Genomic DNA, 16004 nt, shown 5'->3' with positions numbered 1-16004 from the left:
TGGCACTCCCTAGGGAGCAGATACCTCCAGAGTTGAGTAAACCTGAATCAGGAGCACTTTCTGTGACTGAATTCTACCTCAACAATATGCATATTTAAAAAAAGGGTAACATCCTTGGAAAATATGTGTTGGGAACTGCCATATTCAAAATATTTCTAAAATAAATGGAGAGGTTTTTTTTAAAAACCAGGAAAAAAAATCTTGTGAAAATTAGTTTCTAAATTTTGGTTTCTAAGTAGTTTCTAAGTTTTCTTTGTATTTTATTGATCTCAAATGCTGTTGGGTTTTATACAACATGTAACTTTTGATGTTGCTTATGGAATACTCTAATTCTCTCATTAGGTGTGTTTATTTCTGAAAAGTGAGTGATTGTTGAATAGAATCCCATTAGCAACATTAATGTTACAATTTAAAGACAATAATTTCTTGTAGAACTATGGCAAGAATACAAGTTATGTAATGTTAAACAGTTTGGGAGGTGTACTTGCATTGAGTGGGCACAATTTTCGTCATTTTGATATTTTTTTAAGCTTCAGTTTGAAAAAAGCATACCTCTTTGTCCTTATAAATATTTATGTCATCTTATAACCAAATTAACTCCTAGAGTTTCATTTGAAATAACTCACTTTGGCTGAGTGCAATGGCTCACGCCTGTCATCCCAGCTTGAGTTCAGGAGTTCAAGACTAGCCTGGTCCACATGGTGAAACCCCGTTTCTACTGAAAATATAAAAACTATCTGGGCATGGTGGTGCATGCCTGTAATCCCAGCTACTGGGGAGGCTGAGGCATGAGAATCACTTGAATCCAGGAGGTGGGGAGGTTGCAACAAGCTGAGATTGTGCCACTGCACTGCAACTTGGGCAACATAGCAACACTCTGTCTCACAAAACAAACAAAAAACCTCACTTCGATAGTATACACTGCAAAAGTATAACTATAAAATGGAATACGATGTATATGTTTTGTTTGACATTTTATATACTTTATATATAACATTTTCCTACTTAAGTGAGAATAGAATACAATATTTAAATCAATAGCAAGGATAGACTGCACTTGCATATCTTGACTGCAAGCTTCAAAGGAATGTATAGTAATTGGAAAAACAGAAATAAGGCTAGACATAGAATATTCTGTTATGTCTCCACCGAGTGGTTAAATGGCTTCTCAATATTACATATAGAACCTGCAGATGTAGTCCATTACTGACAAATATTTTGATTGTTTTGATATAAATATTTTGATATAATTTTGATTGTAATCATTTTGATATCATCTTTATGACTCAAATAATTTTTCTAATTTTCCTTAAGACATCTTTAAGCCTCCTTAAACAGCAGAGAAGCATATTGTCTCCCAGTACCATGTTGGTCCACCTTCAGAACATTAAAAATAACTCATTAACATAGTCTTCCCCCTAAAGAGTTCTTCTCTAGTTTTCTTTAAAAAGTTCTTTAATAAGCTGAATTACTTCACCAGTTAAATTTCAATATATTTGAGGGTGAACCTCATGTTCTTCTTTTTTTAGTATCTATTATGATCAATGAAATGTTTCTGTTTCATTGATTATGCTAGATTTTTTGTTTGCATGGTGTCTATTTGAACACCGTATTAATGGCAGTTAATATATATTGAATGGTTAACATTTTCCAATAACACTCTGGCATGTGTAGTAACTGACTTAATTCTCACCCTAATCCTTTGAGATCACACCTATTTGACAGATAAGAAAACCAGTAGGAAGGATTATTAATTTGCCCCAAACCAATCAGCTATTAAGTGGCCATACTTTTTTTGACCCCCTACAGTCTAGTTCCAACGTCCCATGCTTTTAACTGCCTTAGTCTTTCTAAATTCATCTTCCTAAATATGGGACAAAACCTGAACCCTCCTGAAAGAGCAGTATAAAGTACAAAGGAGAGAGAAAGGATTGAGCAAAGGGAATAAAACTGTGAATATGCCAGTCAAGAAAGCCACACAGTCGTTTAACATAAGCCACATGAAGCCAGAGTGAAAATCAAGGGTGGCAACACACACACTTCTTGTGATGTGAGAGGAGGATGTATACCAGTCACTTTTAAAGCACTGTATAATGAGCAGAGTCCTTAGAAACATCTTAGCATCAGGCCAAGATACTGCTATTCCTCATACTGATCTTTACTGATTTTTCAGACATTCTATTTTTAAAATTCTGTGAAAGTGATTCTCCAAGGGCATTAAGATTGTGCAAATCCAAATATGTAGACTTCTGCTGCCTTGATTAAACTGAAAGAATTTTAGGAAGCCTAGAGAAGTGTGATGAAAATGATGATGACGTGGGTCATGATCATGATGAAGAATCTTGCCAGTTTACAAGTATAAATTACAATCTTTTGATGTCACTAATGCTATTTTAGAGCTCAGGAAACTAGAGCTTGGACAGGCTAAGGGACACATAAGGTCAAAGAGCAAGCAGGTACCTGAAGCTCAATCTGCATCTATACCCTTACTCAAAAATCTATACTCTTCATCATTACGCTATACATTTTCTTCTCAAATGGGTATTTTGAAGGAAAATGACTACATGAGAAATTAACCATTTACTCTCTAGTTTAGGTATGTACTTGATAATTCTGATTAAAGATAGATCTAGAAGCTCTCCAGCATGTGGGAGGTAGGGGTAACCTTCTCTAACAGAAGCAGGGACAAATACTGAAGTTCTTATCTACTTCACCTGGCTCTACAGGAAGCAGAACAAAAATATCCTTAGAATGCACTTCTGCATTTATTTCAACTTGCTATTGTTGTTATTGCTGATTTTAACATGTGATAACATTAGTTTGTTTGGGCTGCTATAACAAAATACCATAGATTAGGTGGCTTAAACAACAGAAATTTGTTTTCACATGGTTGTGGAGGTTAGAAGTCATGATCAAGGGCTTTGGTTTCTGGTAAGGGCTCTCTTTCTGGCTTGTAGATGGCTGTCTTCCTATGGCTTTTCTTCCGTATGTGTGTGCACAGAAAGCAAAAGAGTAAATTCTGTCTTGTCTCTTCTTATAAGGATGCTAATACTGTTGGATCGAGTCCCATCATTATGACCTCGTTTAACCTTCATTACTTCTTTAGAGGCTCCATCCCTGCATACAGTCACACTGCAGGTTAGGGCTTCAACACGTAAATTTTAAGAGGATACAAACATTCAGTCCATAACAATATGAAAGCCTCAACTTGTCTCTAGGTTTATCAGAAGCTCTCTAAAAGCTTTGTTAAACCTCTTATCGTGGAGTCACATTGCTATCTGTATTCCCAATGTAAATACACACATCCAGATTCGAGTTCTCAATTGCTTCCACCCTTTACCACCTCCAAGCTATTCTTGGGGCCACATTCTCTCTCTTTGGCTGGCAGGGTTTCAGGCAGAAAAGAGAATACTATTGGTTGCCACTTCTCAAGCCCTCCAGTAACATCTGCATTCAACTTTGCCTCCTCCTTCACCTTGTTATGGATTGCAAGACCCCATGAAAATCAGTGGAACACATTCCTTAGAAGAAGAATGGGGAATCCTACTCTACAACTGCACTAATATTTTGAAGAGCAAATTCTTAAAGGAAATGGTCAAACCAGTAATTTCTGCTTCTCCGAAAATACTTGTCACAATAGAAATTGAGGTTTGGTAATACAGATTCTATCCTAAAATATTAGGATTCCTTTGGCGATTAATGAAAGCAAACTACCACATTAACATTTTTATGTGATATAACTCATTAACATATAGTCTTATGAATAAAAATTATTGATTTTTACATAACCGTACTAAATATTAAACTCACTACTATAAAATTTGTTGATTGTTTAATTATTCCACAAAAGAGCAATATGTATTTCAGATCATTTTCCATTTTCTAAAATAACTATTTTCACATATTTGCATAACTGCAAGCATGTCTTCAGCATCCATTGATTTACTGATTTTATATATTTAAAGGTAAATTTTTTAGGTATATTTGAAGAGCCATTGAACTTTCTATGCTTTCAGAAACAGTAGGATGCATATTAATTATAATAATTTATATCAATGCTAAAGAATAATATTGAACTTTATATTACAATTATGGTTCCAATGTGTATGTAATAAATTTCTAAATCTTAATACCTAAATAGAATGCTATGAGGCACTGGGATGTTTAACATAAAACTACATTTTCTTTCTTTTGAAAATTTGTCAAATTTCTGTGACTAAAATTGATGGAAGAGAATTCTTTCCTATGATTCACATACAAAGAGTGATACCTGTGGGTATAGAGCAAATGCATGTTTTATTTATAATAGCAACTTTGTTTTAGATAAATTGAGTGAAATAATAAATTTATATGACTTTTTTTATGTGAATGGTTAAGGAATGATTTTATGTTTCTTTTATTTTGCCTTTTAAAAAAAGAAATTATGTATGTGCTTGAGAGTCTGTGCATTTCTACCTTCTTAAATATTAACATTTCTGGATATATGGTTATAGAAGTTTGCATAATATTTAGTCAAATCAGATTTATTTATGTGTACTTTAGAAATATTATTTTTAAACAGTATTCACTTTCTCTGACAGATGCAGTTGCAGTAAAAAAAAAAGTTTACTGAAAGATACCTTGGAATCATTTGTGTACAGAGTTTGAAAGTTAATGTCTTATTTACCAAAATAAAATAAGAAAATAAAGATTTGATAGGGCCAGAATGTTAATTAGACTTGAAAATGTAACTTTTTGTTCTGCAAATAGATCAGAGTGTGTTAAGGCAGTCTGAAAATCTGAAGCATAAATGCAGAAAAAATTTTAAACTTTTTTACTCCTTGTTAACTCATCAAGTAGAAATGAAAGTTAAGTGCATTTAAAGCCACTTTCAGTAGAAAACAGCTTTTCTTTAGGAACTGCTGGGCAAACATTCCTTTTTTTAATGTAATAGATCTTGTATATTATTTATGATAAAGGTAAATAAATACAGATGAAGCACTTAGTGGAAAAAAAAAAGACTGCAAAGAATGTTATACATTCACTTGTCGGTTCTTAAGTCTTTTTTTTTGTTGTTGTTCTTTTGTTCTGTAATTGATTGCTAGCACCCCCTTTAACCCACCTTAAAGGGCAAGCAGGAAATTCATGTTTTCGTTCATCAGCCCATCCCTCTGAAAAGCGTTCGATATTAAAACAGTTTTCAAGGAGCAAAAGCAGAGGAAACAAGAGGCCCAGCTAGACTGTAGCAAGGTTAGAAGATACACGCAAGATTGCCTGCAACACACATCGGGTCATGTTCCTGTCCAGTATTTGCATGGAGATTTCAAGTTAATTAGGGTAGGACTCTGTTCTTCGCTTTATATGTGACCTTTTATTATATCTGTGGCTCTCTAGTTCATATGCTGTCATAAAGCTATGGGAAAGTCTTTCTGGTGTTTGACACAAACTGGAAAAGAAATAAGCATTGATATTTCCCTTTGCCTGAAGGTGTTTACAGCAGCAAAATACTGCAGAGGCAAAGTTGATATTGCGGTAGATTTGCTGTGGGTGTAAGAGTGTTTCTTTTGTCTTTGGGCTCCTGGCTTCCCCCGATGATGATCAGGTGCGACCCAGAGAGTTGTGGAGAGGAATAGGGTATTGGTTGGGGAGGGGGTGCGGGTTAGTTCAGGAGGAGGTTACATGGCAGAATTCCCACGAATGCTGGCGAAGGATGAAAAAGATAAAGAAATCTTGTTTTTCTGAACGAGAGGACTCTCTGCATGACTTCCCCAGTGTTGGGGTGATGAGCTTTCAGGCTGAGATTTTATTAACAATTCATATGGAGATTGAGGGCAGTGGAGGAGCAGATTCTCACATAAACTTGATCTGTCCATGAATGCAGTTCTCTGTTTGCCCTGACCCTGCGTGGCTTAAGACACTGCCTGTGAGGCCAGTGTGCCAGACACAAAGAAAGAAATGAAAAGCAAGCACATTCCAGGAGTCTGCACAAAGGAGTCCAGCAGTTTCTAGTCGTCTCCCCAGAGAGGATCTTATCTCTGCACAGCCAAAAACCTCTAAAATGTTTATTTGTGTACTTAAAGTTTTAAAATCCATGGGGCTGTTCATTAAGCAACAGTCTATAGAGAGGTTTTGTGAGGTTTTAAAATGTTGTTTTCGGAACTTGTTGAAACTGGAAAAATATTTGCAAGGGTACATTTTCTGAAGTTTAGCTGCAGAAGTCACTGGCCTTGAATTGTTTTTACTTTGTCAATTGGTAGGTAGCCTGCAAAATGAGTCCTTTCCAGCTTTGGGAGAGGCCAGAACAACATCTTAAATCTTGATGTGACTTCGTAATACATCCTGACACTGCAAGCTCTGAAACTTGTGGCAGAGAGTTAATGCATGGGACAAAACTGACCTGGGATCACCACTGGACATCCTCATGCTCATGAGCACTGACCACAGTGTGACATTAGAAAAACCATGGGAGAAACAAGTGCAGAGCAAAGTTTGAGTGAGAAGAAAGAGTGAGAGAAACCAGGACCTTTTGACATTATAATGTTTTTATAATTATTGGCAGTTCACTAGCTCTAGAAGCGTTATAACAGGATAATGACAAGCTCTCACAAGACATTTCTCTGTAACTTAATATAATAGGTTTTATTGTTTGACAAAAGCATTGTCTGAAAGTATGACATCTTTAGGTTCAGGGGATAAAAACTCGGTATACATAATTCTGCTGCTCAAATACATGTTTTCCACAGATACTTAAAATTCAGAAAATCCAGATACACAGGCTTTTGAATTTTGCATATGTGTTTAGCTGTTCAAATTGCTTCAAACTTTTATGGTTCATTAATTAAATAACCAATAGAGGAATGCAGGCAAATGCCATTAATTATGAGAGGTTTTGTTCCTTTCATTTTATAGTGGTTTTATTTCCATGAAATTAACTGTTGTACTTAGGCTAATTGTCAGTAATTGGTGACAAAATCTCTTCATTGTTTTTCTGTAGCATGATACTAATTAGGATATTTGCAATATTGGCCCAACCATGTGTGTATTTTACCTTCTGTGTTTAGTCAGTGGTAGAAAAATATCAAATGCAACTTTTTAAGAGATCCATGAGATAAAACATTTCTATTAATAATTAAACAAGTCTTTCAAACAGCCTGTCATAAATTAATTTTAAAACATTGAGATTGAAGGAAGCTTTTATTTTAAGTTTAGTTGGTTTCATGAAATATCAACTAATTTTCCTGATTTGAATTGAATCGTAGTGGAATCGTCTATGCAATATTGTAATTACAAATCTCAAGTGCTTAGCCACATGTATTTTTATTATTCTATGTGTGTAGGCAATTCTAAAATTAGCATTGCTAAACACGCTTTTGTGAGGTATCACAGAGCTGAGTGGGACTGCCTTTCTTTTCATACCTGATGGTTAAATTCCCATAATATGCAGCATATTATTTATTCTTGTTTTCTAACAGTTTTTTCCTGTTTCATTTTGCCACATGAGAATGTTTTTCAAAACACTGCATTTCAAATGAATATATATGAAACAGTTGAGATCATGAAAGCTTGGTTTTATGTCTTTTTTTCAACATTAAAAAAATGTAGTTCCATGTAAGTAATGGGTTATAAAGAGAAAAAACAGTGGGAGAGTATTCCATTTTGTGAAGTGAGATTTAATGCCAATGGGAGAAAATATTACAACACTACTTATCCCATTAAAACAATCACAGCCAATACTGCTTTGCTCATTTTGTTCCTTAAAAGAATTCTTCTCAACTGATTCCCCTATGATTTTTATGAATTCGTAAGTTACAAAAGTTTTCTAGTACTTTGAAGTGTAGTCTTCTTGCTTCTTTTTCTTATTCTAAGATGCTTTTACCAATCAAGTGCCATTTTACAGTTTATAGCCCACTCTGTTTGTTTGAAATGCATCCATAATGTATAACTTAAAGCTGAGTGTCTCACAATCATCCTGAAAAAAGTTTTACAAAGCAATTAGAAAAATAATTGCCTATTAAAAGGTGAAGATTGGTTTGAGTAGGGAGAGTAGAAACTGAACTCTGAAATTGAAAGCATTCATTGTTAGAGGAAACATACGCACCAAATCCGAAATTAAAGAAAACTCACAAAATACGTATCTTGGCAAGGGGAATTGTTTGAATTTTGTAAAGCTGTCAGCCCATTTTCTCTATTTTTTTTCCTGTTAAAGAAAATCTTCAAATGGAAAGCTTCACCTTTTGTACAAAGTTGAAATGTTTTATTATTGCAGGATTGTTCTACACTGTACAAAACCAGAACATTTCAATAGCTTCCGGGGGGCCAGGGGATGGAGAAACAAATGAGAATCTTTCTATCATTCTAGAATGCCCATAGCAAAACAAAAATAAGTATAAAAATCTATCGTCATTTCCTTGAAAAAAAGAATCTTTTGATGACAGCAGTTATTTGAATACCCATTCAGGCTCTTTTGTAACATATCATAAGTGCACTTCTCCCAAATGAAAAATACTCTTAGGGAACAAAACTCAAATATAAACTATGTTTAGATGCTGCATTTCAATAGGTGACCCCATAGGATTAAGCAAAGGTTATTTTTCTTTTTTGTGTGTGCTTTAAAAAATAAATTCCCCAAAGTTAAATTTCGTTTGTTTGTTTTTCATCTTATTGGTGTATTTCCAATACGTTTTCTTGCTTTTTGTCAGTTTCAAACATATGGAATGTGAAAAATAAACAAGTCTGAAACTGACTTCAAGTTTTAAGAGTGATAAAGTATTGTGAAAGTTACTTAGAGAAGATGATTTTTCTCGGATTTATCCTGCCATATCATAGACCCTGGAGAATACAATAATATGGAGTTTTTTTCTCTTTCTTGAGTATTCTGACTGTTCAAGGAAGATACGAAAAAAGAAGTAGGACTCTGGTAATACTCTGAACCACATCCATGGGCATCTAAGTCCTGTAGGAAAAAAATAATAAATCCAGTTTGCTTCTCACTTAATCATATTTGACAACCATATAGACACTGCTGGGGCCATCATGAGTAGCAGGCATACGTTTGACTGTTTTGGCCCCAGAAGTCTTTATAATTGTAGTCAGTTTCTTCATCAGTCCACGCTGTGCCAATACCCCTAATTAGCCATAATGTCATTTTAAAAATTAAAAATAACCCACATTCAATAACATCAACAACCACCACCACCCCTCAGCAGAAACTATGTTCTCTGTGTGAACTCACACTACGGAGCCTTTGTATCCAGCTCCTGGGCTCTGATTTACTTGGCACACTTGGGGTTAATCAAATTCCCCCACTGTGAGGTGCACACACATTTAGAGGACCAGAACCCACTCTAATGCTACCTAAAACTCTGCTGTCATTTTTAATACTTTCGTGAGTTTTTTTTAAGTGATGTACTCGTGCATAGCAGTAGTCTGACTTTTACTAAATAGACTGCCCACCAACTAAAGCAAACAGCAATAAGTGAAATAAAAAATGATCAGATGTAGAACATATTTATTCCAAGATAGTTCTAGTTTCTGTTGCTCAAATAAGTTTCACATTCCATGAAACTTGTCTTTTCCCAGGGGTTAAGCTCCTGCAGCACTTAGGAAAGTGAGCAATGGCTTCATTAAAAAGCATAAAGCATAACAAAACGATGTGATAAACCATGGGGTGCTTTTGTTTTTACTTATTTTAGAACATGCTAAGAATTTTGTATGTCTCACAATAGAGGCATATGTGTAAAGGCATACATTATAAAGACTTATAACTACTCTTATATTCACATTTTCTGGGGCCTTAATTTCATGGTGAACAATATCAATCTGTAATTGGGGCAAATTTACAAGACAGCACATACAAGGCCTGGCAAGTCAAAGGTGGATGAAACAGGTTCACTGCTGCATACCGTGTGTCTTACCTGGGCAGGCAGCCATCAGCTCCTGCTTCAGGTGACCACTGTCTGCAGGTGAAACCAAACTCTGTATGTTTTGCTCTTAGTGCCTTATGACCAGCTGTTTTCACTCATAAATAATGTTTGAATTGTAAGCTCTTTTGCTCTGGAATCCAGGAGCAACCAGCCACTAATGATCATTTTGCAAACTACTTAGTCATCTACCAGCTAAAAAAATAATGGTCTCTCACTGTCATGTGTGTGTGTGTGTGTGTGTGTGTGTGTGTGTGCGTGTGATAGAGCTGTCAGCATTCATCAACAACCTTAGTTGTCTCTACCAACATAGGCTTCATCAGAAACTGTTTTCCTTTTTTTTAGTAGCAAAGATAGGCTACTTAAGATTGTATCTCCAAGTATGAACGTAGAAAATATAAAATATTTAAGCTTTAAATCATACTTTGGATATACTTTCTAATTCTCACTTTGAACTACCTGTGATGTGACATTTATATTTTGTCATATTATTCAACATATCGTTTAAAAATAATTTAAAATCATATCTAAAATTTTAAAAGAACGTAGGCACTAATATATTTTGTAGTCTTACATTATTATTTAAAATAATAAAAGAGTAAAATTATATAGAGTATCTTTGTAGGTACATATTTTTCCATGAAGGTAACATGCAATGGAAAGAAGATAGATGAAGAAAGAACAGTCACCTATATGTAATTAAATTTCAAAATGTTATAGAAAAAATTTACTAGAATGAAGAAAAAAAATCTGCCTTTTAGACAACTACATCGGAGGTTTATTTTTATTTTGTAATACAGACTTTTGTTCCAGAATAACTTGTAACAAGCTCAAGATGTGAAGTATTAAATGAATTATTACAACATATAGCCTAGAAATAGGACTGCATTGTAAACCATTAAAGGTATAACACACTAAAACAGGCCATGTGATTGTGGTTAATGCACTCATAGCTAGTGTAGGCAAACCTCAACCTTCTGGATTTTTACGTGTGCTGTTTCACCCTTTGGTTTATTTCTTCCTGTGATCAATACCCGGGCAAAGCCAGAGCTCTTCAGGAGAAGGTTGAGATTATAACAATGTCAGCTTTTGCTTTTAGCGGAGTGATGAGGTTATCAATAATGCATTGGAGATCTTGGGAACCTTGGACAGACACGTATCACAGCTGCCCCCCATTTATTGTAGGACTTGCAGGTCTGAGCTGAGTTGTCACCACGTCTGTATTTGAGCCAGCCATTGATGCAGTCTCAAGTAATCTTGGGCACATAGGGAAAGCTGTTGAGATTATTTAAGCGAAACATTGCATTTGAGGAAGTTATTTAGGAGTGAGAATACATCTATGAAATTGCTTTTATTAAGAAGCCTGTTCAATATTCCTTTAATAACTTTTCGTCTCCCTAGCTCCCTTCTAATGTTTCTAAGTTTTGTTGTTTCTGTGACAAGTTTATTCACATCCTAACAGCTTGTCTGGCAGCAGGGTTCCTGTTTTTTACTTGGGCTTTCTGGTCACGGTGGTGGCTGGGAGTAATGGAGGGGGGAATAAGTGGGTGTGGAAATGCAAAGCTGTCTCTTGTTACATTTTATCGATCTCATTCTGGTGTCATTCAATTAAGACAGAAATGTGATGGATAGTCTCTGCGCAGATTCCTGGGTTGCTCTCCATCCATTGCAGATAAAGCTTTTGTGTTTTATTTTGGGGGAAGGGATGGGGAAAGGGCATGGGCAAGTGGGAGAAATCAAAGATGCTGTGTGATCTGAATTACAAATCAATGTCTCTCTAAGGATGCTCCAAAATGTCAAACATGCCATGTTTATATTTTCACATACACAGAGTACTTCTGTTGATGTATGAGATGGGTTACTAGAATTTAAGTTGGGGTTAATTACTGTTGATTTATTTTCAAAGACCTATGAGCTAATATCACTCTTCTGCCAGCTCAAGATAATTAAAAATGAGCCACATAGAAAAATACTTGAGTCCAACTCATGCCATTTTTGAAGTTTGCAAAAATGAGAAATTCTTTTCTCATTTTTTATGAGACTGTGATTCTAGGTTGACCTCTGCAAATAGATTTTAACGCTGATAAAATGAAAATAGTAGGTTTTTTTTTTTTTTAGTTTATAAACAATTCATTCTAATTGTTGCCTATGTTATCAAGAAGTGTACTATTGTGAGTAAATTTCAGAATTTAGGACTGTATGAATTTGATCCTTACCCTTGATGATGTATTTTCCCTTAACTATATCACTACCTGTATTTGCTACCAGTGTTACAATGAGGGTAGTAGGAATTCATGAATGTGAGAGGCTCTAAAAGTAACAGCTCATGTATGCAAAGTTTTTTTTAAAAGACATTAAAATCTTCTATTTGCAAGCACATATAATAAAAGCAGGATATGTTTAGCAAACTCCCTTGCCCTTCTCAAAACAATGCCAGATTCAAATTGAGCATTCAGAATTTTCTAGTTGAGGTTATGGCTTCTGATAATTAACCCACACCAAAAGGGCGTATGGAATAAAAATATAAGCAGGAGTTTTAATATTAGATCAATATGTTAAGGTCCAGGCTCCCCTATATACTTGGTATATAACCTTGGGAAACATGCATACAGCCTGTAGTTTAACCTTAATTTCATTATCTGAAAAATAAATAGCATTGCTCTGAGAATTATGAGACTCAGAGTATGGAAATGATTGCTCCATGCTTATCCTGTGTACTTGGCCCATGGGAGACATCCAACACATTTAGTTTTATTCTGAATCCCCCTTTATGGTTTTGACACTGAGTAATTTGGTTCTGTAATAAGCTTGCTCAGTCATTTGGGAAAGGAATGTAAGCAAAGAAAAATAATACACTTGGGTCCTGCCACTGTGAGTCAAAAATTTTCCGGATCCTAATTCACAGAAGCTGATTTACCAATCTGTGTGGTTCTTTAGTCATTTTACTAAAAAACATATTAATTGCCATTCAAAGCTTGTCCTAAACTTTTGTTTATGGAAGGCACTCAATGTGTTTGGTCTTAATCCAAATTTATTAATGATTTTAAACTATCATGCTTTTATCCTAAAATTAAAGAGAAGCTGCTATTTAAGCAGTTATTTACTAATTTTACAAAAATTAAAGGGCACTTGGAAATGATGTAGGTGGGAATTTAACTGATAACCCACATTGTAACCCACTCAATAGTGTAGAAAAACACAAAATCTTATGCTGCTGGTATATGCCTTGTAGGTATCGTTAAAAACTATGCATATATATGTGAGGTGGGACGTGGCTATGTTTATTTTTACTTTTTCCTTCTGAGGTTGTAAATTTTTAAATTGGATGTTTAAAGAAAACCATCTTCATGAGTCAAGGCTTACCAGATATACCTCAAAGTATAATTGACATCTATTTAAGGAAAATACATCTGTAAGATGTAGGTAGTGAGTAAAAAAGTTTTTCTATGTGATCCAAACATAATACATAATTAGAGCATTTCTGGGAAAAAAAAAGGATGTATCCTAAATATTTCACATGATTTTTTTTTTCAATATATACTTGGTGTGTGCTAAGACTGTTTAATGCATGCTTTATGAAAACACTACCAACACTTTGGTTGAAATTGTAATAAGAACAAATTTCTACACTCACATAATCGTTGTACACTCAGTAAGCATTACTGGGTAATGAACATATTTGTGTGCTTGTGTTGGGAATTAATGCGAACCATTTTATTCATTTCATAAAGGGTATGAATAGTACTCCTTGATGTACTAGGATAATGATATAATTTTTCCCAGGTAGGGTAGGAATTGCAGTGGTGTGTTTGGTCATTCTCATATCCTTCGAGATAGTCCAGGTCTAATCTGGGTGTGGGGTGCTTCTTCACTCTCTTGGATCCAGGAAGGTGCTACTGAAAAGCAACTTTCCAAGTTGTACTACATTGCACAGCCAACTGACAGAATTTTTAATATTTCACAAGGTAGACTTAAAAAAATTACAAGTAACTATGATTTACAGAATTTACAGAAACAGAGGCTCTAGTTTGGGATCATACCTAATACATTGTAAGTTTCAGTGTTCAGTTCCAGGAGAATACATAACCAAATCATGGTGACAATATTGCCCCCCCTTAAATTCTTAAAAAACTGTTTTCATGGCAATTTACAAGATAGTTAAGCACCAGTTGTCAGTGATATATGTCTTTCTTTTTAAAAATTCTTTGCTGCCTGTAGTTAATATTAAAAGCTTTGTTGTTGTTTGCATTCTATTTCTTTATAGGCTTTCTTTCCAATTAAAATGTAAGATTTGTAAAGTAAAAGACAATTGGAGATGATAAAATGAAGGTTGAAGTAATCATGCTGATCATACTTAGTGCCCTTGAGAAACAGAAGTTTCCTATAGTCTCCATTCTTATTTTCTGTTCATCAAAGAGGATTTAAAGGAAGATGCTGTCCCTTAGACCCTGGCAGTTCCTTCTCTTCAACATTTAAACCTCTACTTTACATTATCAAACTAGCAAGATGTTCTAGGCATTCTATTGTAGGCAAGGTATGAACAATTTCAAATTTATCAACAATCAAAATCATCAACAAGATGATGTTGAGTTTCATAATCACTCTGTGCCTATCTTTATGTTTACAAGATTCTGACCGATATCTGCCTCCATTGGTCTCTCTGTCTTTGTCTTGATACCTTTCCTGCATGGCTTTCTGGCTATAGCAGCATGGTTTGAAATACTCCCTCAGCAGTCCACTACCATTTATCTCAAATAGATTGTTCTTTTGAAATGTCAAAGTATTTCTTAATACCTTTTTTTGTTAAAGTTCCAACTTAAGACAACTTCAAGTTGATATTATCCAAATGAGACTCTGATTCAGTGAAATCTGTTCTCTCTACTGGCTCATTTTCTCTCAATCTCTATCCCTCTTACTTTTCACTCTTTACTCATCTCTTCCTCTCTAATTGTATTGGAAACTCTTTAGAATCTTAACATTGGAGTTTTGGATATGGCCTGAATCTTAGTGGTCACAGACTTCATCTCTGTGCTTTCACAGATGAAGGTCCTGAGGCTCAGAAAAGCTATGGGAGCTCAAATCTAAGAGGAAGTTTAGGAAAGGTCTTTGCCCTATGGAGGCCTCTAAGTGTCTTACTGAGGGTCAACCCTATCATCTTGTTTTAGAATTTGCTGGGCAGAGTTCCTTGTCTTTTTCATCTTTCTGCCCACAGTGCCTGGCACGTTAGAGGAGGCTAATGTATGCTTGTTAAAATAGTCAGAAAACTTTATGCCATATCTGAAGATGTTTTTAACATATGATGAGTTAAATTTCATCTTCCCAAATGCAGATGTGCTAATTATGCATTCTGAGCCTGAGGAGGAATTTGAATGTTTTATAACTACGTGTTGATAATTTTCTCTTTATTGAGGTCTGTTACGCCAGAGGAAGAAATTGGTGTCCTGTTTTTCTGTTTCTCCTCAGATCATTTCCGGAGATTAGTGTCAGCATTAATAGTCTCCTCATTTTTATATTAGAAGAAGGTACATCCAAGCTTGTTTTCTCAGTAAGATTCTTTTTGAGAATAACTGGGTGTCTGCTACACATAGGAATTTGACAAGCTATTTTGGTGGTGAAAGTTGAAACAATACTCTGCTAAGAATAGAAGATACACCCTCAAATCACACATTGAAAAAGATAGTCCAGATGAAACCTAGAAATTCTTCATGTTGATCAACCTTCTCACTATATTTCCACCAAAGCATTTTACTTTTTCTCTCATCAAAATCTGATTCATCTCTTATGGGTTGTTTTGTTTTCAGTCATTAATGAGTATAATGTCAGCCTTTTGGCTATCACTTGAATTACTTAGTTGAATATTGAACCAAATTTGTCTCTGGCCACCAAGCACAGCAAGCTTTCTAAAAGACTGACTTGTAACAGATTGAATTAAGAGCGTGGGAAAGGGAAGTGGAATTATCTGGGCAAGTTGGTCAATGAGAATAGAGGTAAAGCAACAAAGCCATGCTGCTTTCCCTGTCACTTGGGAAAAATAATTTTGGAGTGTTTACCCGTAATTAAAGATGTCTTAAAATATAGACATGCACTTCTTGGCTTGTTTCCTGT

At 35.0% G+C, this 16004-nt stretch overlaps 1 protein-coding gene and 1 non-coding gene across 14 annotated transcripts in view; one reads left to right on the top strand and one right to left on the bottom strand.

The window, feature by feature from the left end:
- The window catches only part of LOC114676844 (uncharacterized), a 451137-nt gene that overhangs the window by 86176 nt on the left and 348957 nt on the right, over positions 1-16004 (top strand). The gene's annotated exons all lie outside the window — the stretch shown is intronic.
- Positions 10162-10233, bottom strand: LOC114677227 (small nucleolar RNA SNORD74). Its single transcript, XR_003728518.1, has one exon. It is a non-coding gene; the product is annotated as a small nucleolar RNA SNORD74 (small nucleolar RNA).

The sequence above is a fragment of the Macaca mulatta genome, chromosome 3 (assembly GCF_049350105.2).
Source record: "Macaca mulatta isolate MMU2019108-1 chromosome 3, T2T-MMU8v2.0, whole genome shotgun sequence".
NCBI classification, from domain to species: Eukaryota; Metazoa; Chordata; class Mammalia; order Primates; family Cercopithecidae; genus Macaca; species Macaca mulatta.
Note: the sequence above shows the minus strand (reverse complement) of the source record. Positions and strands in the feature narration are given on the sequence as shown.